At 37.9% G+C, this 25,828-nt stretch overlaps 1 pseudogene; it reads right to left on the reverse strand.

The window, feature by feature from the left end:
• Nucleotides 1–25,828, reverse strand: part of LOC133744531 (uncharacterized) — a 125,138-nt pseudogene that overhangs the window by 16,470 nt on the left and 82,840 nt on the right.

The following is a 25,828-nucleotide window of genomic DNA, read 5'->3' on the forward strand; positions in this document are numbered from 1 at the left end:
AACAAAACAAATAAAACTATATACAATGATCGACTTCCCTAACCTAGACCAATACCACTCAGAAATTCATTTCAACATGCTACAAAACTGTGCCCATCTTAAATGCATAGATAAGAGCCCAAATGAAAAGCCTCAGCGGATCAATCCATTTATCTGATTCGTTCTAATGTAGGCTTGGATCGGAAAAGTCCTTACCAAGCCTAATACTACTAATTTTCGAAAACAGTCAGCGTAATTCTCTTAACTAGTAGTATTATCTAACCCTCGAATCAACTCACACGTGCAAATTAACCATTACACATAGAATTTAACACATAATTTCCAGAATCGTTTAATCATTAAAGCATGATTTTTACCACTTTTTAGAACTAATTGCTACTTGTTTAACTCAGCGCCTTAACAAATAACAATTACCCTTGGCAAATTAAGCAAACACACAAGAACTCTCACCATTATTCTTGCATGCAAACTTATGAACCTAACTCTGAAAATTACCTAAACACATAAAAGGGCACAAGATTGTGACATGCATCATCAAAGAATTCTCGAAATTAACTCAATAATAAACTGAAAATCTCAAAAATATTAATAAAAATATTCTGAAAATTTCATGTCTCCAATTACACAACTCGCAAATCCAAACACACAAAACCGAAATAAAAATTGTAAGTAGAGTCATAGTTACACTTTGAAGCTTTCCTCAGCGGCTTGGCAACAAGGTGATGAACTCGTCTCTGCTATGGTGGTGGAGCGTCCTTGACTCAGCGCCTAAGAACTTCGTAGAATGATGGATGGATGGTGGTCACGGTCTTGTAAGTGATGGAAGTTTGAGAAGTGAATTGGGCAAAGTCTTGGAATAGCTTTTGGCCAGGAAGTGATAGGCCGGGAAGTGATAGAAATTCTGTTCTGGACGTTGCCTATTTATAGGGGAGCATTGGTTGGCTTTTGTCGATCATACCCTTCATCATTGGACGGATGGGATTGCATCATAATTCCTTTAATTTTCCAACTGAAAACGTCTCCTTTATGGCCTTAACTCCTCTCATAATGGGGTCTTTTAACAGCTGAAACGTCTTTCTCCTTTATTCCCGAACTGAAAACGTCTTTCTCCTTTATTTATTTTCCAGCTGAAACGTCTTTCTCCTTTATTTCCCTTCTTCATTGCTTGGTCAAACGTCTTAAATTTCCTACAAAAACGTGGAGAATATCAGATTTTTTTAAGAGAAAATAAAGGGAATTAATGTAAAGACCGCAAAAACGTCGACTGTAAGGAATCCTGATCCCGTTAGGATTTTTTTCATAAATTTCGCATTTTGCGCCTATTTTACGCCAAACACTGTACAAGACTCTTAAACTGACTCGATGACTCAAAACACGAAACTTAAGGGAGAAACAAGTCTAAAATGGGGCATATACTCAATAATATCGTCGCACTTTATGCTCCTATCACAAAACAACGCCAAGAAATTAAGAATATATTTTTCATTCACTCCAAGAAAAGGGACATGGGCACAAGTATCTCACATGGGTTTATTAAATCAAAACTCATCTTAACATGCTCATATTCTGTACCAAGGTCATGCAATCCATATCCACTACAAGGCATATATTTTTCATATATCTCAATTAACCAAAGAATACCATTTTAAGTCATCTCAATTTCGTGATCCTCTTTTAGTCATGATTTCAGAGATATAGAATCATTCTAGACAGTTGAAAGGGCATCCTAAGACTCAAAACAGAAACAAAAGCAACGAAATTTTTTTTATTTTTATGACATTTTTCGATTTTTTTGTATTTTTCAATATATGACTTCAAAATATAAATCCCTTCCCCCACACTTAAATATTGCATTGTCCTCAATGTAATCAATCCTAAGCATGCAATGAAACACTTAAGCATAGAGGGATGAAATTTACGAAAATAAAGTTCAAAGAAAAACAAAAGGCATACAATAACGAAGTAGGGAGGAAAAAGAGCAAATTTGCGTTGAAGGCTCCTCCACAGCTACTTCTGAATTGGGTTGCCTCCCAAGCAGCGCTTAATGTTTATAGTCTTTCAGCCTAGACTTGTACCTCCTTTTAATCCTCAAGAGGTGGGACGTTTTGGAGGGGTACTTCCTCCACTTCGTGTTCCACAAATGCCTTATAGTAAGGCTTCAAGGGATGGCCATTCACTTTGAACTCGTTACCTCTTTGTTCACTCTTTATCTGCACAGCTCCATGAGAAAACACATTAGTGATAACAAAAGGTCCAATCCAACGAGAACGAAGTTTACCTGGGAAGAGTTTGAGACGAGAATGGAAGAGAAGAACTTTTTGACCCACAACAAAAGTCTTCCTTCGAATCATTTTATCATGGAATGCCTTAGTCTTGTCTTTATAAATGTTGGCACTTTCGAAAGCATCATTCCTAATCTCCTCTAACTCTTGCAACTGCAGCTTCCTATGAAGCCCAGCTTCATCAAGATCCATGTTGAACTGCTTCACAGCCCACCAAGCTTTGTGCTCTAACTCCACAGGTAAATGGCAAGGTTTGCCATAGACAATTCGATATGGGGACATACCTATGGGAGTCTTATATGCAGTTCTGTAGGCCCACAAAGCATCCTCCAAGCGTAGGGACCAATCCTTCCTGTTAGGGTTCACAGTCTTTTCCAATATCCCCTTGATCTGACGATTTGAGACTTCAGCTTGCCCACTAGTTTGGGGGTGATAAGGTGTAGAAACCTTATGTGTAACATCATATTTCTTCAACAAGGCCTCAATCGTCCGATTGCAAAAGTGGGATCCACCATCACTAATGAGAACTCTAGGCATTCCAAACCTGCTAAAGATGTTAGACTTGATAAAATCTGCAACAACCTTAGAGTCATTAGTTCGAGTGGCCTTTGCTTCCACCCATTTGGAAACATAGTCCACTGCAAGTAAGATATATAAACACCCAAAAGATGAAGGGAAAGGTCCCATGAAATCTATACCCCAGACATCAAATATTTCAACAGTTATGATATTAGACAATGGCATTTGATCTCTAGAACTTAGATTCCCGGTTCTTTGGCATCGATCACAAGTCAAACAATAAGCATGTGCATCCTTAAATAACGTTGGCCAAAAGAACCCAGACTCTAGCACCTTAAACGCAGTCTTTTTAGACCCAAAGTGACCCCCACATGCTTTAGAATGGCAAAAAGAAAGTATGGCATTATGTTCATGTTCAGGCACACATCTCCTAATCAGTTGATCAGAGCAATATTTCCACAAATAAGGTTCATCCCAAACATATTGCTTAACAGTTTTCTTAAGCCTATCTCTATGAGCACGTGACATGGTATCAGGAATCTTCCTAGAAACAATATAGTTCACAATATCAGCATACCATGGTTCACTTACCTGAAGTCCAAAGAGCTGCTCATCTGGAAACGTCTCCACCAGAGGGAGAGGGTCTTCTGCATGGACCAAACGACTCAAGTGGTCAGCTACCACGTTTTCACTACCCTTCTTGTCCTTGATTTCAACGTCAAACTCTTGTAAGAGTAGGACCCATCTGATAAGCCTTGGTTTCGCCTCCTTCTTGGTCATCAAGTACTTCAAAGCTGCATGGTCAGTATAAATAATCACCTTGGTACCAAGTAAGTAGGAACGAAACTTTTCAAGGGCAAAGACAACTGCAAGGAGCTCTTTCTCTGTGGTGGAGTAATTCATTTGTGCATCATTCAGAGTCCTTGAGGCGTAGTAGATGGCATAGGGTCGTTTGTCCTTCCTTTGCCCCAAAACAGCTCCAACTGCATAGTCAGAGGCATCACACATCAACTCAAAGGGCAAGGACCAATCTGGAGGTAGCATGATGGGGGCTGACGTCAACAACTCCTTAAGCTTGTCAAAAGCATCTTGACATTCCTTGTCAAAGTGAAACGGGACATCCTTCTGGAGTAGTTGGCATAGAGGTCTCGAAATCTTGGAGAAGTCCTTGATAAACCTCCTATAAAAACCTGCATGGCCAAGGAAAGAACGAATCTCTCTCACAGAAGTGGGAGAGGGTAAGTAACGCACAATATCCACCTTGGCCTTATCAACCTCTATTCCCCTAGCAGAGACAATATGTCCTAGAACTATTCCTTGTTTAACCATAAAATGGCATTTCTCCCAATTAAGTACAAGGTTAGTTTCCATGCAACGTTTTAGAATTATTTCCAGATTATTAAGACAATCATCAAAATTCTTTCCAAAAACTGAAAAGTCATCCATGAATACCTTTATGATTTTCTCAATATAATCTGAAAAAATACTTACTGATAGGAGCATTTTAATGCGACGTTTTAACTGTTATTTCCTCATATTTACTTAGTTATTTCCTTAAATAAAACCTTCTTGATTAGGAAAGTTTCCATCTTTAGAAAGTTTCTATTTTTAGTAATTTTAATAAAAGTTTCTATTTTCTAGGTACATTGGAATAAATGACAAGGAAATAAAGCTGAAATGAAGAAATGGAGTTTTCCTGGTCCGACTAGGAATCCCAGTCAACGCAGGAATCCTGATGATGCTAGGAAACCTGAAGGCATTAGGAGACCACATGGCTTGAAGATGACGTGGGAGATATTATGGGAGATTAAATCTGATTTTTGCATGGGAAATCAAGGAGATTACGTTGAGAAAATCAAGGGAGAATTTCAAGGGATTGTGCAACAAGAAAAGGCTCAAAACAAGTCCAGATTCGTTCCTTAATTCCCTCAAGATATGTTGGCTGAAATTAGAGAATAAAATCTGCAATTTTAATGTGAAAATCAGGAGAAAATCAAGGGGAGGATGTTAAGGATAAAGCCATGGAGAGATTTAAGGGAGAAAAGGTCCAAAATGAGTCCGGATACATTGTCTAGGTTCATGCCTAGATATTTGGCCGAAAATTAAGAGAAAAATCAGAAATAATCCTGGGAAAATCAGCAACAATATATTAGGGATTGATTTTGGAGGTTTTTGATTGGTTGGATGACACACAGAGCTGACGTGGCGCTACGTGATTGGTCGAAGCTGTGTGGCAAAGCTTGGCCGTTCCCCTATATAAACCCCCCTATGCTAGACGTTTAAGACACACCTTTCATTCAGAAAATCCTCCATAACGTCATAAGCTCTCTCTCTCTCTCCATTCTCTAGTTGCAAAGTTCTGCGTTTTCAAGCAAGGAGAGGAAGAAGAAGAAGGAGCCGTGAAGATCACATCCTCCATCATCCACCTTGAAGGCTTGCTTCCAAGATTCAAGATCCAACCATCTAGCTCTCCATCTCCATCTCCACTCACGGTGTAATTCGTTCCTTTTCCTTGTAACCTTTTTGGTTTCCTTGTTTGATTTCGTATGAACTTGTTTCTAGTTAACAATAACGTTTAGGGCGAAGTTTAAGCCCAATTTCCATGTTTAAATAAAGTTTTCAAATTCTATAATTGTGATTCTAAGTTGCTTATGTGAGTTTGTTCGATTGAATTTGCATGTAATTGGTGCTAGGTTTAAGAACATGAATCAACTTTTTGCTTTGTGTAACTTGAATCAAAAGTAGTAAAGGCTTTGGACAAAGGTCGAGTTCAATTGAAGAGGATTGCAAATAGGTGAACTTATTCATAACTAGGTTGTACACTTGAGTTGATAGCCTTTCTCTATGTGTAATGCGTTAAACATGTTATGATTAACTAGCTTTCTAGTGCTTGAATGCATGTTTGATAGGATTGATCTAGGTGCTTTCGCTTAGGTTAATTAGCATTGAAAAGTAAAAAATGGGAAATTATTTGCTTTCGAATATTTCACATGATCAACTCCTTTCTCATGACTTAGATGAACAATTATAGGGTTTGAATCGAATTTGATTACATGGAATTGGTTTTGATCTTTGTTCCTTGCGTTCCACCCTTGTACATGTGTTTTTACATTTTCTTTATTTTATTTATTTTAATTTTCAATTTATTAATCCTAAACCCCCCTCTTTATGTTTACTTGTATATATTTTTATTTCTTTGTTTTATTTTTGTAAATAATACTTTTTACTTTTACTAATTAATTAATTGTTTTTGCAATTACTGGTGTACCCTCAATCCCCGGAATAGAACGATCCCTATTTACTATATACTAACGATGACATCTTATAGGGTTAAATTATGCGCTTACTTTTAGCGTATCACTTACCATACACCTCTGAAAGGTACCTGGGGCGTTGCAAAGTCCAAAGGGCATACGTCGATAGGCAAACGTCCCAAAGGGGCAAGTGAAGGTTGTCTTCTCTTGGTCTTCATTGGCTATGGCAATCTGATTGTAGCCTGAGTAGCCATCCAAGAAGCAGTAGTAATCATGGCCAGCCAAACGCTCAAGCATCTGATCAATGAATGGAAGAGGAAAGTGATCTTTCCTTGTTGTTGCGTTGAGCTTCCTATAATCAATGCAAACTCTGTGGCCTGTGACTGTCCTTTGGGGCACCAGTTCGTTCTCAGCATTCTTCACCACAGTTACCCCAGATTTCTTGGGCACAACCTGAACTGGAGAGACCCACTTGGAGTCTGAAATAGGGTAGATCACCCCACAATCAAGGAGCTTGATGACCTCCTTCTTCACAACTTCCATCATAGGAGGGTTGAGACGACGTTGAGCCTCTCTAGTGGGTTTTGTCCCCTCCTCAAGAAGTATTCTATGGACGCAAGTAGTAGGGCTTATTCCCTTGATATCCGCCAATGTCCATCCTATGGCGGTCTTGTGTTGCTTCAACATCTCCACCAATCTCTCCTCTTGAGACGAAGTAAGAGAGGAGGACACAATCACTGGTAAAGTCTTCTTGTCTCCTAAGTAGACATACTTCAAGTGGTTTGGTAGAGGTTTAAGTTCGAGTTCTGGTGCCTGAACCACTGAAGGTAAAGTCTTATTAGCAGATAACTGAATGGACAAGGGTGAAGTAGACTTACCTACATAGGGTGAGGCTTCAAGGAATGAGACGTTTTCAATGATCTTTCCTTCACAAGTGTCCTTCAATTCTTCCTCTGAGATAAGGGCACCACCTTTCGTGTACCCTACTCCTTGTTCGAGTGTTGTGGCTAGGGTATCCTCATTCATGGCATCAAACATTTTCTGGGCAAGATCATCCAAAATGTCAATAGAATAACAATCATTTATATCAATCATTTATATCAATAGAATAACATACATTTTCTATGCATTGGATCTGTCAGCTAACTGAATGATAACATTATCAGATTTAAGTTCCCCTAGACCTAGGGTTTCATACACAGAATAGGGCATAACATTAACAGATGCACCTAGGTCTAGCATGGCATTCTTAAAGCGAGAGTTACCAATAGTACATGGAATAGTAAAGCTTCCAGGATCCTTACACTTTGGAGGAATTTTCCTCTGAATCAAGGCAGAGACATTTTCACTTACCTTTACCACCTCCTTTTCACGGTTTACTCTCCTAGTAGTGCAAAGCTCTTTGAGGAACTTGGCATACTTAGGGACTTGCTTGATGGCCTCTAGGAGGGGTAGGTTCACTTGCACCTTCTTGAAAGTTTCCAAGATAGCTTGGTCACTCTCATCCTTCTTAGATTTGGCAAACCTGCGTGGGAAGGGTATGCAAGAAGAAGAGGGGTTAGCAATAACCGAATTTGATAAGTTAGAATGAATACCTTTAATTTCCGGTTTTGCCTTTGGTGAGGACGCCTTGGTTTCTTCTTTGGACGTTGCAGGGTCCTTCTCAATACCCAACTTGGTGGGTTCTTGGTCTTCCTCAATCTCTATGCTCACTTGGGCCTTCTTGGGTGGCTCAGGTTGATCCACAAATGGCCGTCCACTCCTTGTGGTCACAACTGATGCATTCTCCACATTACCCTTTGGGTTAGGTATTGTGACACTAGGGAGCTTCCCAGTTTCATGGATCTTGCTCATGAAGTCCACAACTTGGCCCATCTGCTTCTTAAGGTCTGCAATGTCCTTGGTATGGGTCTGTTGTCCTTGAATCAAAGCCTGAGTAGAGTTTGTCAAGGCTTGTGTAGAGCTAGTCAAGGCCTCCAACGTTTTATCATAGTGAGAGTGGGAACTCCCTGAATGCTGTTGAGGAGGCATGTAGGGCCTTTGAAAAGAAGATCCTTGAAATGAAGGCCCTTGAGGACGTTGGAAGTTCCCACCAAGAGGATTCTGAACGTTTTCATTGTTGGTCCACTTGAAGTTGGGATGGTCCCTCCATCCTGGGTTATACGTATTTGAATAAGGGTCATGCCTAGGACGTGAAGGTCCTCCTTGATATCCCCCTTGATATCCTCCAATAGCATTTGCAGATTCTGATGCGCTCAAAACAAGCGCATAATTTAACCCTGAAATGTCATTAGTAGTATAAGTAAGTAGGGATCGTTCTATTCCGGGGATTGAGGGTACACCTGTCATTGTCAAACAATTAAACAATTAAAATTAAAACAAAGTATAATATTTACACATATGCACATTATTTACGAATTAAAAGGGGGTTTTTGATTTTGGTTTTTCTGAAAATTAAACTAAGCTAACAAAATACTTAAAATGCTAAAACATAAAAATATAAATGGAATGCAAGAACAAAGATTAAAATCGAAACATATGATTAAAATTAATCCAAGTTCATCATTGTTCATCATAGTCATGCAAGAGGAATTGATCATGTGAAATGTTCAAAGCAAACAATTTCCCATATTTTACTTTCAACGCTAATTAATCTAAGTGAAAGCACATAGACTAATCCTATCAAACATGCAATCAAGCCCTAGAAAGCTAGTCAATCATACATGTTTAACGCATTAAGCATTTAGAAAGGCTATCAATTCAAATGTGCAACTTAGTATGAAAAAGTCCACCTAATTGCAATATTCTTTGATTAAATTCGGTTTTTGTACAAAACCTTTACTACTTATTGATTTAAGAACACAAAACCAAAAAGTTGATTCATGTTCTTAAATTCGTAGCACCAATTATATAAAAACCCTAAAAGTTTCGAACCCTTTAAGATTAACATACAAAAGATTTCTATCATGCAAATTTAATCAAACACTCACACATAAGCAACCATAATTCGCAAAACATGAATCTGAAAATTAACTATTAATCATAAAATTTCAGAAAACAATACTTGTTCAAACATATGTGTCAACTAAGGCATAACCAACGAAAATACAAACAAAGTTACAAGGAAGAATCGAATTACACCAAGAGATGGAGATGGTGATGAACGAAAAGGTGATGTGGTCTCTTGAATTTCGAAAGCAATCTTCAAGGATGGTGATGGATGATGTGCACGGCTTGTCCTCTTCTTCCTTGGCCTTGCTTGCACTTCGTGGTTGCCTTAGAGGATGGAGAAGAGCACGGCTAGGCTAGAGAGCTTTTCTGAATTTTTCTAAAGTTGTAAAACACAAAGGAAGGGAACCTTTGACGTTGAGAAGAGGGGAGACTATATAGGGGACGGCTTCTTGGTCTCCAAGGCCGTGTAAAACCCTAAGAAACCTCACGGCATGTGATGCTTGCTCCACATAATTTCCTCCAATGCTTGCTTGCCACATAAGCCCTATGAGGTGGTTCAACCAATCACAAAATTCCAATATTAATTCCCTAAATAATCTTGGTCAAAATCCTTGAGATAATTTCTGATTTTTCTTTCTTTTATTTCGGCCAAAACTCCCTTAGAGATTCTAGGAATGTATCTAGACGCCATGTAGCCCTTTTCTTGGTCTCCACACATATTTTCTTTCCTTAAAACTCTCTAGAGAATAACATCTTGCCGAAATCTCTAGGGTTTCTTCTTTAATTCGCGGCTCATTCCTTCTTTTCCTCTTGGCTTGGACGGCAAAAGATATTCTAGGGTTTATCTCTTGATGTATTTCCATAAAAATAGCCCTAGAAAATCTCCCTAGAAAATCTCCTTTTAATTTCTGATTTTTGGACGCCACTTCCTTGTTTCTCTCTTCATTTTGGACGGCAAAACTCCTCTAGGGTTTCTCACATGCGTCACAAACCCTAATCCCTTGGACCTTGATGGGCCATGATCCATTTTGCCGAAAATCCACTTCATTCTTGAGAGTTCTTGGGCCACGTTGCTTCATCTTCAAGTCTTCATATGTTCCAACGCAAAACACTTCATTTCTTTCATTTCTTTTCATAGTTGCGTTGGAAACTTCATTGGTAAGCTCTCCTCCAGTTCGCAGGGTTTCCTGGTTGCACTAGGAAAGCTTGTTTCTTCATTTCTGCTCAAATGTGTGGTCCAATGTTCTTCATTTTTGTTCCCCTTGACGTTCGCAAGCTCCTCTTTCCATTCGTGTGTTCATTTCCACTTTTTAGCTCGGAGGTCCTGAAAATAGAAACTAGTAAGAAAAATAGAAACTTTCCTAATTTGAAAAATAGAAACTTACTAAAAATGAAAAATAGAAAGTTACTAAAAATGAAAAATAGAAACTTTCCTAAACTGAAAATGGAAACTTGCCAGAAATGAGAAATGAAAACTACGAAAATAGAAACTTTACACAAATAGGAACTTTCCCAATCAAAGAATGGAAACTTTCCTAAACAAGGATTTTTCAAGGAAATGGCGCAGAAAATGTAGGGAAAAACAAGTAAAACGTCGCATTAAAATGCTCCTATCAGATTCCCATCCTCCATTTTCATTGAGTTGAGGGCACTGATCTGTAACATGCCCTTGCATAGAGCATACCCCACAAGCAATGGTGGCACTTGGTCCCTTGGAAGTGACGACTTGGTTCATTAGGAAGGTGAGCTTATTCAGTTGGTCCTCAATGGCAGTATTCTTTCCCACCTCATGCACAAAGCGAATGGAGTGTCCTATACCCTCATATTGTTGATTGTTTAGGGCACGATTCTCAATAAGTTCCCTTCCAGCTGCAGGTGACTTGTCCACAAAAGCTCCTCCAGCTGCAGCATCAAGCATTTGCCTCTCTAAGGGTAAGAGTCCCTCATAAAAACATGTAAGCAGGGTTTCATTCTTCATCTGATGTTGAGGGCATTGGGCAAGTAAGGAGTTGAACCTTTCATAGTAGGCACCATAGGACTCATCATGGGCTTGCTCAATTCCACTGAGTTTCTTCCTGAGTGTGATGACCTTTGAAGCTGGGAAGTATTTTTCCAAAAAGGCTTTCTTCATTGTTTCCCATGAAGTGATACGTCCAACAGGTATCTCATATAGCCAATCTTTGGCTCTGTTAGCTAAGGAGAATGGAAATGCCTTCATTTTCAGAATGTTTTCATCTGCTCCTTGTGGTTGCATGTTAGAACAAACAGCCTGGAATGTTCTAAGATGCTTATTGGCGTCCTCCATATTAAGCCCATGGAAGATAGGGAGTTGGTGTAATAGTCCACTCTTCAGTTCAAACTCTGCTTGTCTTCCTGCTGCAGGGGCAGGGTACACAATGCCTGTAGGGGGTCCTCCCTCGACTGTTGCTGTGGATAGTTCCCTAATGGATGCCATTCTTTCTTCCCTTACTTCTTCAGGTGGTGGTGAAGGTGGTGGAGTAGAGTTGGATGAAACCACAGGTGAAGGTGAGCGTGAAGGAGGAGATGGAGTAGGAGTAGGTGGAGTAGATTCCTCAGAAGAATAGACCCTCTTCCCTTGCTCGTTAATTGTGTACTCTTTGAATGTCAAGGAAGATGGTCTTCTGTACTCAAGTGTAGGAGGATTTTTCAAACGAGCGAGCCTTTCTTCAATCTCTTTCTTGCTAGGAAGTTTAGAAGGCTCGGACATACATGGAGATTCTGAACAACATTAAGATGTACAAAAGTTAGTAACTTACAAAAGACAAGAAATACAAGTTAATCTTTATACAAAAACGTCACTATTCACAAGCAACAAAAGAAACTTACAAATTTTGTACAAGTAAGAGAAGTAAGAAAACAAACCAATTTACATGTGAAGGGTATGTACAAGTATTTTATTTTTACATGGAAACGCTATAAACAAAGTTAATAACGCAATTGATTCCGAATTGTAAGTCGAGCCCAATAGAAACCACTACTATTGGTGAGCTACGATATAGGGATAGTCGCTTAGACATAAGTCACTTTCCTTTGTTTCAGAAGGCCAGATAGCCAGATTAAGAGGTAAGTGAGAGGGAGGACTCATTTTGGTGATACTACGGAGGCTACTTCCTCATTGAGGTTTACGCCCCTATTGGCTACTTCCACATTGTGGTTTACGCACAGTCTATAGTATCTCTGAGATCCAATTGAACCCATCACCCAGGGTCTCAACCTAAGACACCATCTGTAATGCCCCTTACTCAGCTGGGAAATTACTCATGTGTTAAACTGTTCTCCAAGTGCTAATGAAGGCCGCCCTCAACCTCATAAGACCTTAGAAAGGTACGAATGAAGGGTTAAGGACAATATTAACAAAAGGGCCCTTGTCTACTCAGACGATTTTACACACTCGCAACAATTAAGTATTTAACAAAATTCATAACTCCAATTTTTATTTTCTTTAATTCTAATTCTTTACAAGTATAATTAGACACAAAACTTTCACACAAAACACATATACAAAACGTCACTATTCACAATTTTTTTTTTTTTTCTTCTTTTTTTTTTTTTTTTTTTTTTTATATTTATATTTATTTACAATTATTTTCAACACTTAGGTACGGGAACAGGGAATCTTGTTGTGCAATGGGACTGAAACAGCTACCCTTCCAAGATTATGTTTAATCCAATATACCTTAAGTGTCACAACATTTTCTTTTGTTATAAATACTATTGATATCAAATTTAATTCCAAGCGGTAAATCAAGTGGACATGCGGCCCAAGTATAATCGTCTAGACACAAAGTCCTTCCTACATCCGTTGGGCAACCTTACTGAAATGGGCTACTCCCTCATTGAGGTTTACGCCCATTTGTAAGCACTTCTGAATCCAAAACCCGTCATGAACGTTGTCCCCTTCCTAGACACCATCTCACATAGGATATTCTTACTAGGATGTAAAAGGTCCTAAGTGTGTTAGACAGTTCAATGAATGTTAATAGAGGCCGCCCTCAACCTTAAGGGACCTGAACTAGGTACCAATAAGGGGTTTAGGCCAATATTAATAAACACGACTTCACCTATTCCTTCTTTAATTTACAACTAACAATTAAACTCGTGTTCAATAATACAAATAACAACCTAAGTAATTAAACTAAGTAAATTTTTTTTTTTTTTTTTTCTTTTTTTTCGGTCACAATATAAACAAAACATTTAACAATATAACAAATGATTTTTCAATCCCCGGCAACGGCGCCAAAAATTGATACGCTCAAAGCAAGCGCATAATTTAACCCTGAAATGTCATTAGTAGTATAAAGTAAATAGGGATCGTTCTATTCCGGGGATTGAGGGTACACCTGTCATTGTCAAACAATTTAAACAATTAAAATTAAAACAAAGTATATTATTCACACATGTACACTATTTACGAAAAAAGGGGGGTATTTTTGATTTTGGTTTTTCGAAAATAAAACTAAGTTAACAAGACAATTAAAATGCAAAAACATAAAAATACAAATGGAATGCAAGAACAAAGATCAAAGTCGAAACTCATGATTAAAATTAATTCAAGTTCATCATTGTTCATCATAGTCATGCAAGAGAAGTTGATCATGTGAAACGTTAGAAAGCAAACAATTTCCCATATTTTACTTTTCAATGCTAATTAACCTAAGTGAAAGCACATAGACTAATCCTATCAAACATGCATTCAAGCCCTATAAAGCTAGTCAATCATACATGTTTAACGCAATAAGCACCTAGAAAGGCTATCAACTCAAATGCGCAACTTAGTATGAAAAAGTCCACCTAATTGCAATCTTCTTTGATTAAACTCGGTTTTTGTACAAAACCTTTACTACTTATTGATTCAAGAACACAAAACCAAAAAGTTGATTCATGTTCTCAAATTCGTAGCAACATTTACATAAAAACCCTAAATGTTTCGAACCATTCAAGATTATCATACAAAAGATTTCTATCATGCAAATTTAATCAAACACTCACACAAAAGCAACCATAAATCGCAATATATGAATCTGAAAATTAACAATTAATCATAAAATTTCAGAAACCAAAACTTGTTCAAACATATGTGTCAACTAAGGCAAAACCAACGAAAATACAAACAAAGTTACAAGGAGAATCGGATTACACCTTGGCCTTGCTTGCACTTCGTGGTTGCCCTAGAGGATGGAGAGGAGCACGGCTAGGCTAAGAAGATTTTCTGATTTTTTTCTAAGTTGTAACTTGTATGGAGAGAGGGCCCTTTTGCGTTGAGAAGAGGGGAGAATATATAGGGAACGGCCCCTAGGTCTCCAAACCGTGCAAACCCTAAGAATCCTCACGGCAACAATGTGCTAACTTCACATAATTTCCTCCAATAGAAACTTGCCAAGTAAGCCCTATGAGGTGTTCCAACCAATCACAAAATTCTCCTTTAATTCTCTAAATAATCTTGGCCGAAATCCTTGAGATAATTTCTGATTTTCTGCTTTTAAATTCGGCCAAAACTCTTTAGGGAATGTAGGAATGTATCTAGACTTCTTTTGAGCTTTTCTTGGTCTCCACACATACTTTCTTTCCTTAAAACTCTCTAGAGGATGACATCTTGCCGAAATCTCTAGGGTTTCTTCTTTAATTCACGGCTCAATCCTTCTTTTCCTCTTGGCTTGGACGGCAAAAGATATTCTAGGGTTTATCTCTTGATGTATTTCCATAAAAATGCCCTAGAAAATCTCCCTAGAAAATCTCTTTTTAATTTCTGATTTTTGGACGCCACTTCCTTGTTTCTCTCTTCATTTTGGACGGCAAAACTCCCCTAGGGTTTATTCATGCGTCATAAACCCTAATTTCATGGGCCTTGATGGGCCTTGATCCATTTTGCCGAAATTCAAATCAATCCATAGAGTTCTTGGGCTTTGTTGCTTCATCTTCAAGCCTTCTTATTTTCCAACGCAAAACACTTCATTTCTTTCATTTCTTTTCATAGTTGCGTTGGAAACTTCATTGGTAAGCTGTCTTCCATTTCGCAGGGTTTCCTGGTTGCACTAGGAAAGCTTGTTTCTTCATTTCTGCTCAAATGTGTGGACCGTTTTCTCTCATATTCGTTCGTCTTGATGTTCGCAAGCTCCTCTTTCCATTTGTGCGTTCATTTCCACTTTTTAGCTCGGAGGTCCTGAAAATAGAAACTAGTATGAAAAATAGAAACTTACCTAATTTGAAAAATAGAAACTTACTAAAAATGAAAAATAGAAACTTGCCAGAAATGAGAAATGAAAACTACAAAAATAGAAACTTTCTAAAAATAGAAAATAGAAACTAAGAAAAATGGAAACTTTCTACAAATAGGAACTTTCCCAATCAAAGAATGAAAACTTTCCTAAACAGAGTTTTACTAAGGAAATGACGCAAGAAATGTAAGGAAATGCAGTTAAAACGTCGCATTAAAATGCTCCTATCAGTCCTCGTTAGGGATGGTAGTGTCATCCTTCATTTTTCCAACGCCATTGGCAATGGTTGAAACCAAAGTATCCTCGTTCATCATCTCCATGAATTTCTGCGCAAGTTCATCAAGTATATCAATAGAGAAACAGGATGAAAAATCAACCAAAGGATACCTCATTGCTTCAAAGATGTTGAAGCCAACAATTTCACCATCGAACTCCATTGTTAATGAGCCAGAATAAACATCAATTTTAGTCCTGGCCGTCCTCATGAAGGGGCGGCCTAGTAACAATGGCGTTCCACTCTTGGAGGACTCCTCCATCTCAAGGACATAGAAGTCAGCTGGAAAGATTAGCTCTCCAACCTGCACAAGTACATCCTCAACTAACCCCTTAGGGTATGCATTAGATCGATCAGCCAATTGAATAATAACATTATCATGTTTAAGTTCACCTAGACCTAAAGCTTCATAAACAGAATAAGGCATGACATTAATAGAAGCTCCTAAGTCTAGCATGGCATTTTCGATTCTAGTTGTTCCAATAACACAAGGGATAGAAAAACTCCCTGGATCCCTACACTTTTCAGGCATTCTGCGTTGAAGCACAGCTGAGACTTTCTCACTTACCTTAACCACTTCTTTCTCACGGTTTTGTCTCCTTGTGGTACAAAGTTCCTTCAAAAATTTGGCAAACTTAGGAATTTGCTTGATGGCCTCAAGGAGAGGGATGTTGATTTGCACCTTCTTAAAAGTTTCCAAGATGGCCTTTTCGGCCTCATCCTTCTTGGACTTAGCAAATCTGCTTGGGAAAGGCAAAGGAGAAGAAGATGGATTAGCAATAACCGAATTGAAAGAGTTAGAAAATTGTCCTTGAGGTTTCGGTTTTGCATTTGAAGGTGGAGACGTCACTTGAGCCTTAGACGTTGCAGGGTCATCCTCCTCCTCTATTATGGACGTTGAGACCTTCTTGGGAGGCTTTGGAGGATCGACAAGGGTCTTACCACTCCTTGTAGTGACGAATTTGGCTTGCTCAAAGTGAGGATTTGGGATGGTACCACTTGGTAGCTTTCCTTGCTCATGAAACTTACCCATAAACTCCACAACTTGACTCATCTGCTTCTTCATCTCATTGACATCCGTAGATATTGCATTAATTTGATTCCCATGGTGAGTTTGACCTGCAATCAAAGCTTGAGTAGATTTAGTTAGGGTTCGAATCAACTCATCATTAGAAGAAGAAGAAGCATTGGAATTAAAGTTCGAATTAAAAGGAGTAGGGTTAGGAGGTTGAGGCTTTTGATAAAAGCCTTGAGGACGTGGTTGGAATCCTTGAGGTGCACTTTGAACATTCTCATTGTCCTTCCAACGAAAATTAGGGTGATCCCTCCATCCAGGATTGTAAGTATTCGAGTATGGATCATTCCTAGGACGTTGGTACCCTTGTTGCCCTTGTTGAAACCCTATGGCGTTGACACCTTCTTGTCCTCCACTTTCCATGAGTTGAGGGCATTGATCAGAAACATGCCCTTGCATAGAGCATACTCCGCACACCATGACTTGTCCATGTGATCCCTGAGACACAAGAGAAGTAAGTTTGTTAATTTTCTCTTCCAATTGAGCTAAAGTACTTACCTCATGGACCTTTTCACGATTTGTGGTGGTGGTTTTGGACCTAGAGTTCCCATATTGTTGTTGATTCAAGGCCCTATTCTCAATAAGGATCATTCCAGCTGCAGGCTCCTTGTCAACAAACGATCCACCAGAAGCTGCATCTAGCATGTCTCGTTCCAAGCTTGTGAGCCCATCATAAAAACAAGTGAGCAAGGTCTCAGTCTTCAAGCCATGTTGAGGGCATTGAGTGGTGAGAGACTTGAACCTCTCATAGTAATCTGCGTAGGACTCATCTTGCCCTTGTTGGATGCCACTTATCTTCTTCCTTAACATGATGATGCGAGATGTAGGAAAGTACTTCTCAAGAAACGCCTTCATCATGTCTCCCCAAGATGTAATCCGTGATAGGAGCATTTTAATGCGACGTTTTAACTGCATTTCCCTACATTTCTTGCGTCATTTCCTTAGTAAAACTCTGTTTAGGAAAGTTTCCATTCTTTGATTGGGAAAGTTCCTATTTGTAGAAAGTTTCTATTTTTGTAGTTTCTATTTATCATTTTTAGTAAGTTTCCATTTTTGGTAGTTTCTATTTTTCATTTTTAGAAAGTTTCCCATTTTCAGTTTAGGAAAGTTGCCATTTTTCATTTTAGGCAAGTTTCTATTTTTCTTATTAGTTTCTATTTTCAGGACCTCCGAGCTAAAAAGTGGAAATGAACTCACGAATGGAAAGAGGAGCTTGCGAACGTCAAGGCGAGCGAATATGAGAGAAAATGGGCCACACATTTGAGCAGAAATGAAGAAATAAGCTTTCCTAGTCCAACCAGGAAATCCTACGAAAAGGAGGAAGGCTTCCCGAGCAAGATTCCAACGCAACCATGAAAAAGAAATGGAAAAATAATGTGTTTGCGTTGGAAGGTGACAAGGCTTGAAGTTGAAGCAACGAGGCCCAAGAACTCTATGGATTTTCGGCAAATTGGACCAAGGCCCATCAAAGCCCATGACATTAGGGTTTGTGACGCAAAACCCTAACCCTAGAGATGTTTTGCCGTGAAAACCAAAGAGAGAAACAAGGGAGATGGCGTGAAAATCAGAAATTAAAAGAAGATTACGCAAGAGATTTTCTAGGGTAATTTTAATGGAAAGATAAACCCTAGGAGACTCTTGCCGTCCAAGCCAAGAGGAAAAGGAGGAAGTTGCCGTGATATTCATGAAGAAACCCTAGAGAATTCGGCAAAAAGATATTCTAGGGAGAGTTTTATGGAAAGAAAAAGTGTGGACATCAAGAAAAGCACCAAAAGGCGTCTAGATTCATTCCTAGAAACCCTAAGTATATTTTGGCCGAAATTGCAAGAAGAAAATCAGAAAATAATCAAGGGAATTCGGCAAGAATATATTAGGGAATCTCCATGGAGTTTTGTGATTGGTTGGATGACACACTAGGGCTTACTTGGCAATTTCTCATTGGTTGAAGCTATGTGGAATTATTAACTTAATTCCTTGGAAAATAAATCAGAAAATATGTGCTTGGGGACCAAGTTTGCCGTGCTCCTATATATACTCCTTTATTCACAACGTCAAGCTCTCTCTCTCTCCATACAATTTACACTTTAGAAAAAAAATCAGAAAAGTTCTCTAGAATAGCTGTGAGTTTCTCCATCCTCTAGTCATCTCCACGAAATTCAAGCAAGGCCAAGGGAGTAGAAGAATTGCCGTGAGCATCATCATCCACCACCATCCTTGAAGCTTGCTTTCGAGATTCAAGAGACCACCACATCATTCGTTCATCACCATCTTCATCTCACGTTGTAATTCGACCTCTTCTTTGTAACCTTTGCTTTGAATTTCGTTGGTTATGAACTAGTTGACATATGTGTTTGAACAATTATTAATTTCTGGAATTTTATGATTAATTGAGAAATTTTCAGATTCATATATTGTTCTTCGAAAGTTGCTTATGTGGGTTTGTTTAATTAAATTTGCGTTATAGATAACTTTTGTATTTTAATCTTATGTGGTTGCAAACACTTAGGGTTTCGATATGAATGGTGCTACAATTTAAGAACATGAATCAACTTTTTGGTTTTGTGTTCTTGAATCGAAAAGTAGTAAAGGTTTTGTACAAAAACCGAATTTAATTAAAGAGAATTGCAATTAGGTGGACTTTTTCATACTAAGTTGCACACTTGAGTTGATAGCCTTTCTAGGTGCTTATTGCGTTGAACATGTCATGATTGACTAGCTTTCTAGGGCTTGAATGCATGTTTGATAGGATTAGTCTTTGTGCTTTCACTTAGATTAATTAGCATTGAAAAGTAAAATATGAGAAATTGTTTGCTTTTAACGTTTCACATGATCAACTCCTCTCTCATGACTTTGATGAATAATATTAGGGTTTGAATCAATTTTAATCATAGTTTTCGGTTTTGATCTTTGTTCTCTCATTCCATTTGTATTTTTATGTTTTTGCATTTTAATTGGTTTGTTTACTTTATTTATTTTCGAAAAACCAAAAACAAAATCCCCCCTTTTTCGTGTACAATGTTTATATTTGTGAATATCTTTGTGAATACTATACTTTGTTTTAATTTTAATTGTTTAATTGTTTGATAATGACAGGTGTACCCTCAATCCCCGGAATAGAACGATCCCTATTTACTTATACTACTAATGACATTTCAGGGTTAAATTATGCGCTTGCTTTGAGCGTGTCAATCCGTCCACTAGGCAACTCGTAGAGCCATTGCTTTGCCTTGTCAGCCAAAGAAAATGGGAAGGCCTTCAACTTCAAAATATGCTCATCAGCTCCTTGAGGCTTCATGCTAGTACAGATGAACTGAAATTCCATCAAGTGGTTGTTGGGATCTTCCATAGGGAGTCCATGGAATGTAGGAAGACGATGAAGCAACCCAGACTTCAACTCGAAATCAGCTGTTAATCCCTCAGCTGCAGCAGGGTAGGTTATGCAGGTTGGCACTCCCCCAGGTGGGATGACAGATGTAGAGAGTTGCCTTGTGGTGAGAGCCATTGGTGGTGGTGGTGGTAAAAGCAAAGGTAGTGGGGCGTTGGGTGGTTCTTGATGTGGTGAATTTGGTGTATGTGGTGGTGATTGATCAGATGAAGTGGTTGAAGCTTCTAATCCTCCCTCTATTCTGTTCCCTTCACTATCCAATTCAAGCTCACGAATTTGAAGTGGAGTAGAGACTTGAACGTCAAAGATGTCCGAGTTCTGCTTTAGCTTTGCAATTCGTTCTTGGATGACGTGAAGGGGCGTTTTGGTGTACTTGGGTGGTTCAGACGATCCAGACATTCATTGATCTGTAGTGAAACAAAAGAAAATAGTTAGTAAGGTATAAACAAGACGTGGACCAAGGTACACACATTAAAAACGTCACATATATGCAAGTACACACAAGGCCAACGAAAATTTTAGTGGTTAGGTACAATCTTTTACAACTTTCGAATTAATCAACTTTGATAAGAGAATTGTAAGTCAAGGTGTAGACGTGCGGCCCAGAGATTCTAATGTTAATACAAGTCTCCCCTCCTAAATCTTTTGGTAACTCTTTTCACACAGAGCCAGGTAGTAGAGGAACGATTTTGGCGGGGCTACTCCCACATAGTGGTTTACGCCCTCTTGTATGCACTTCTCTTATCCAATCAACCTAGACACCCTGTGTTACTAAGGTGCGCCTACTTGATAAAGAAGGTTGCTTGACAAGTATTAATAAAAGAACTCTCACCTATTCCGTTATGACTTACTTTCTTCTTACCAAAACCAATTATCTCGAAAATTGTCTAAGTATATGATTTTAATAAAACATCATGGACTATTGTTTTGGACGTGCGGCCCAAGTCCTTGTCTCCACACATATTTCTTCGCAAATCCTTTGGGCAACCTTACTGAAATGGCCAGTGCGGGGGAGGACGAGCACGAGAGGTAGAAACCATTTTGGCACAAGCTACTCCCACATAGTGGTTTACGCTCGTTTGATTGCCTTTCTGATAGGAGCATTTTAATGCTACGTTTTAACTGCTATTTTCCTACATTTCCTGCGTTATTTCCTTAATAAAACTCTGTTTAGGAAAGTTTTCATTCTTTGATTGGGAAAGTTCCTAATTGTAGAAAGTTTCCGTTTTGTAGTTTCTATTTTCCATTTTTAGAAAGTTTCCATTTTAGTTTAGGAAAGTTTCCATTTCTTATTTTAGAAAGCTTCTATTTTCAGGTCTTTGGAATAAATAAGCTGAATTGAGTTCATAAATGGAAAGAGAAGCTTGATGAAGATGACATGGCAAGGAAATGACGTGGAAAATCAGAAAATATAATGCCAAGAGGAAATCAAGGAAGAGTTTTTAAAAAGGAAAATATATTTTCCTTGGGGATTAAATTTGCCGTGTAATACATAAGGAAAAACAAGGTGACAACATGGGAATTAAAGATGATTGATTGAGGATTTCAAGGAGAGATTTTCTTGGGAGACTTTTATGGGAAGGAAATATTGTTGGAGGAATAATTTGGTGTGATTGCCAACGTGAAAATCAGAAATAATCAAGGAGATGACGCCAAGAGAGATTCAAGGGAGAAATAAAAGGAAAGAGAAAAAGGTGGAGACCAAGAAAAACTGAAAACGTGTCTAGGTGCATCCCTAAATTCCCTAAAGGAATATTAGCCGAAATTCATGAAGAAAATCAGAATAATTCCAAGGAAATTCGGCAATTAAATATTAGGGAGGTATTTTAGAGAATTTTGATTGGTTGGAACACATCACACGGATTACTTGGCATTCTATGATTGGTTGGACTACATCACAAAGCTTACTTGGCGAATTCTCATTGGTGGAAGCTATGTGGAAATTTCTGATTGCTTTGTGAACCCTAGCCGTGCTCCTATATATACCCACCTCTTTGACGTTGAAAAAGGTTCCACATCCCTTAGAAAAATTCAGAAAAATTATATTGTTGCCGTGAGCTTCTCTCATTTTCTCTCCATCCTCTACAGCAAGCCACGGAGTTCAAGCAAGGCCGAAGGGAGAAGAAGGAGCCGTGACTATTCCTCCACCATCCACCATTGAAGACTTGCTTTCAAGCTTCAAGGATCACAACAAAACTCATCCATCCTCATCTTCCATCCACGGTGTAATTCGACCTCTACTTTGTAACCTTTGTTTGAATTTCGTTGGTTTGCTTTAGTTGACATTCATGATTGAACAAAGTTATTATTTCTGGAATTTTTATGATTAAATGAGAATTTTCAGATTCTATTATTGTAATTCGAGAGTTGCTTATGTGGGTTTGTTTAATTAAATTTGCGTTATAGATAACTTTTGTATTTTAATCTTATGTGGTTCGAAACACGGGTTTCGATATAATTGGTGCTAGGTTTAAGAACATGAAATCGACTTTTCGTTTTGTGTAAACTTGAATCAAAGTAGTAAAGGTTTTGTACAAAGATCGAATTTAATTAACGAGGATTGCAATTAGCTGGACTTTTCCATACTAAGTTGTACACTTGAGTTGATAGCCTTTCTCTATGTGTAATGCGTTAAACATGACATGATTGACTAGCTTTCTAGGGTTTGATTGCATGTTTGATAGGATTAATCTAGGTGCTTTCGCTTAGGTTAATTAGCATTGAAAAGTAAAAAATGGGAATTCATTTGCTTTCGAATGTTTCACATGATCAACTCCTTTCTCATGACTTAGATGAACAATATTAGGGTTTGAATCAATTTTAATCATAAGTTTCGGTTTTGATCTTTGTTCTCTCATTCCATTCTTATTTTTATGTTTTTGCATTTTAATTGTTTTGTTAACCTAGTTTTATTTTAGAAAAACCAAAATCAAAATCCCCCCTTTTCGTGTAAAATGTTTATAGTTGTGAATATATTTGTGAATATTATACTTTGTTTTAATTTTAATTGTTTAATTGTTTGACAATGACAGGTGTACCCTCAATCCCCGGAATAGAACGATCCCTATTTGCTTATACTACTAACGATCTTTTCAGGGTTAAATTGCGCGCTTACTTTTAGCGTATCAATTTTTGGCGCCGTTGCCGGGGATTGAAAAATCACTTGTTTTTGTTTATAATTTTTGTATATAAATTGTTTGAATTTAGTATAAATTAACTAGGATGTTTTTTTATATTGTTGAACACGAATTTTAATTGTAAGTTGTAAATTGAATGGAATAGGTGAAGTCTCTTTTGTTAATATTGGCCTAAACCCCTTATTGGTACCCCTTAAGGTTGAGGGCGGCTTTTATTAACATTTGTTGAACTGTCTTCACACTTATGATCTTTTTCATCCTAGTAAGTATAGCCTATGTGGAATGGTGTCTAGGAAGGGGACAACGTTCATAACGGGTTTTGAATCCAGAAGTGCTTACAAATGGGCTTAGCTCATGCCAAAATGGATTCTGCCTCTTGTGGTCGTCCTCCCCTACCTGGCCATTTCAGTAAGGTTGCCCAAAGGATGTAGGAGGGACTTTGTGTCTAGGCGACTATACTTGGGCCGCACGTCCACTTGATTTACCGCTTGGAATTAGATTTGATATCAATAATATTTATGACAAAAGAAAATGTAACAAAATGTTGTGATGCACTAAGGTAAAAAAAGAAACATTTGTGTAAATATTTTTCATGTTTTTTTTTTTTTACTCACTTGTGTACCTAACTTGTGTCTTGTGTACAATGTACTTGTTAATTGTTTGTAGTTTGTAATTCATAGTTAAACTTGTTTGTATATTTTGTATTTCTTAGTTAATTATAGTCACTAACTTTATTTAATGGAGGTACTGTCTGGCTGAAAGACGTTAAATTCAAGCGCTGCTTGGGAGGCAACCCAATTCAGAAGTAGCTGTGAATGAGTCTACCTACACAGATTTGCTTTCTCTTTCCCTATTTCTTTTTATTTTTCAATTTTTTCTCTTTTGTTTTTATTTTAGGATTTGTTTTCATAAATGCCTTCTATCTATGCTTACTTGTTTCATTGCATGCTTATGATTGATTACATTGAGGACAATGCAATATTTAAGTGTGGGGGAAGGGATTTATACTTTTATCTTGAGTCATATATATTGAAAAATACAAAAAAATTGAAAAATGTCAAAAATTAAAAAATTTAGTTGCTTTTGTTTTTGTTTTGAGTCTTAGGATGCCCCTTCAACTGTCTAGGATGATTCTATATCTCTGAAATTATGGCTAAAAGAGGATCACAATGTTGAGATGATTTTAACATGGTATTCTTTGGTTAATTGAGATATATGAAAAATGTATGCATGTGTAGTGGATATGGATTTCGTGACCTTGGTACAGAATATGAGCATGTTAGGATGAATTGTGATTCATAAAGCCCATGTGAGATAATTGAGCCCATGTTCCTTTTTCTTGGAGTGAAAAAAAATATATATTCTTAATTTCTTGGCGATGTTTTGATGATCTCATTATTCTTTCATCTTGATTGATTGCTTGCCATAGATTAAGTTTAATGGACTAGAGAATGCTAGAATTCGCTCTTGTGCTTGTTGAGACATTTTATCAATACATGGCCCTGATTCTGGAAAGGATAGAGGCACCCTAGGAATTACCACCATTGCCAAATGAGCTTGTGTCCCCATTTGTGCCCGTCGTGGGACTCCCTTAGATAAGCCCCTTTGAGCCTACATTAAGCCTTTTCATTCATCACCCTTAAAATCCTTAACCATGAAGCTTAGTATAGTTACAACCCTACCCTTTGTTCTAAGAACTTAGTGGAGCTATCTTTTGAGACATACTACATGGGTTTGGTGCTAAGGATGAAGATTGAGAAGAGGTGAAAGTTCAAGTGTGGGGGTAGACTTGTCCATGAAAAGAAAGATTATGTGATAGGCGTGAAAAATGAAAAAAAAAGAAAATGAAAAGAATGTGTACGGCTAGAAAAAAAATATATGTCCATGGATTTTAGTTCCCCATACTTAGTGATTTTGGAGTTTGCTTTGAATTGAAGGCCCACTATTGAAAAATTTGGTCTTTGTCCATTTCACTATAGTTCAAAGGAAGTTTAGAATGAAGATTGGGCCCAACATGAAGACATTAGGCCCTTTGATGTTACCTCTATGGGATTATGACGTTTTTGCAATGCCTTGGTGGATTTCTAGAAGTCTCTATATCTACATGAGCTCTGCTAGGTTTTTAGGACACTTTGTTAAATTCCTTACCTTTCGTTTCTTAAAACCTTGAGCCTTGGCCCCATTACAACCTTTGAGAGGACCTTCTTGATCCTTAAGATGGGACAGCCTTTGATGTGGAGATGAGTCACAAGAGTTGAACCTATGGCAGTCCATTCGTGCAAGTAGTTGATATCCTTCATGAGATCTTTAAAAGAAAAATTATATGTGCTTTCGTTTCTTCATACGTGATATATTTGTTTATCTTTCACATATACTTGAGTGATATAAGCTTTTAAGCATTGCCATGATCTGAGAGAAGAAAGAGTGGATATACCTTGTGAGGATATGAATCATACTTGTCTGAAGCATGCTAAGCCCAACCCATCACCATTGTTACAACCAAGTCCTACTTGTGTATGTGTGGATTACATGTTTTAATTAACTCTCGAATGCTTAACATTGATTCTTGGTTGAGTGCTAATCTTGGTGTTGTGAAAGTAAGAGATTGCTGAGACAAAAAGTTGAAGGGAAATAGAGTCATTGTTTGTGTAGAGTCTTTAAATTTTCGTTGAGTCTTTGTGTGATTTTGCTAAGGGACTAGCAAAAGCTAAGTG

The sequence above is a fragment of the Rosa rugosa genome, chromosome 4, assembly GCF_958449725.1.
Source record: "Rosa rugosa chromosome 4, drRosRugo1.1, whole genome shotgun sequence".
In the NCBI taxonomy this organism is placed as follows: domain Eukaryota; kingdom Viridiplantae; phylum Streptophyta; class Magnoliopsida; order Rosales; family Rosaceae; genus Rosa; species Rosa rugosa.